Here is a 1,397-nt window from a genome sequence, read left to right as displayed (position 1 = left end):
AATCTCAATCCTTAATTTTTCCCAAGATGCGGACGAGTCTTTATTTGAAACATGGGAAAGGTTTAAAGATATGTCGAGAGAATGCCCCCATCATGGGATACCACAGTGGGAGATGATCCAAAGCCTTTTACAATGGGCTTAGAAATAATTCAAGGATAATTTCAGACTCTGCAGCAAACGAAAGATTCATGAACTTAGATGAGAACATAGCTAGTAATGTTGTCGAAGAGATAGCTATTCATAGTTCTCAATATGGGAATACATGTGGTTTTGCAAATAAGGGAAAACACCAAGTTGATTTTTACATCCTTTTTGCAAGCACAATTGACTTCTATTAGAAAGAAATCAGACAATCTTAGTAATTCTAATTTATTTTTTGTTGCTAACTTTTTTGCTGTTGGTACTAACTCTATAGTATTTTGTGAAAATTGTGGTCTTGTAGGTCATTGGGCGCAGGTTTATAGAGTTCACTTGAGAAGATTAATGTTTTTCAAACCTATAACCAAATTAGTGCATACTCTAACACCTACAATGCAGAGTTAAAAAATAACTCAAATATGTCGTACAATAGTACGAATGTGCTTAACCCTCCACCACAGGTACAATAAACATAACAAAGGTAATATTGTAGACACCTAATTGTGTCTCTCCAAAAACTAAACCCAGTGATAAGTACCTTTCACATCTTTGATTATCGAGTTAGGTGAAAATTTAAAGAGTCTCGTGAAATTCCGTGATCCTTGACCATGTTCCTAACCTTTCCTAAAATATTTTTTAAAATCATTTATTTCGTGTCCTTAAAATAGGTCATTTCGTGTCCAATTTATAAAAATGCCTAACTAGTTTATTTTGGTTCATGATCCTGGTCCAATTATTTCTTAGTTGGATGGGGTTTGAAAAAAGCTTTCCAACGATATACTATAAGCTTAAATCCAACTTAAAACGAATAAGTTATGACCAAAATACTAAACTAAGCCCAAACCAATTCTATGTCCACCTTACCTAAGACCCAATGATCATGTGAGCGTCCAAGTACCTTAGTCTCATTCATAAACCAATTAGGATTCATTACAAGTTTCTAGAAGTCTCTAATCTATCCTTTGCGAAAGATAAAGATCAAAAAGTTTGAAATTAAATAAAACTCCTTTTTTTTAAAAATCCTAATCCCATTCAAATTTACAGACGTTCAAATATAATTTCCGTTCCTCATAATTTTTATCCAATTATTAGATGGTTGGTAGGGGTGTTCAAAAGTACCTAACCCGACTGAATCGAATCGCTAACCCGCTGACCCGATATATTTAAAGTGGGTATTTTTCATTTTTCTTCAAAATTAACGAGTCGGGTACCTGACCTGGTAAAAATCAAGTGTAGCGGGTCAGGTCATGGGCCGCCCT

The 1,397-nt window shown here is 34.4% G+C and overlaps 1 pseudogene; it reads right to left on the bottom strand.

Moving 5' to 3' along the window:
• Window positions 1-99, bottom strand: LOC145637456 (small nucleolar RNA R71; annotated as a pseudogene).
• Window positions 100-1,397: the final 1,298 nt, after the last annotated feature.

This window comes from Chenopodium album, chromosome 6, assembly GCF_948465745.1.
Source record: "Chenopodium album chromosome 6, dcCheAlbu1.1, whole genome shotgun sequence".
Taxonomy (NCBI): Eukaryota; Viridiplantae; Streptophyta; class Magnoliopsida; order Caryophyllales; family Amaranthaceae; genus Chenopodium; species Chenopodium album.
Note: the sequence above shows the minus strand (reverse complement) of the source record. Positions and strands in the feature narration are given on the sequence as shown.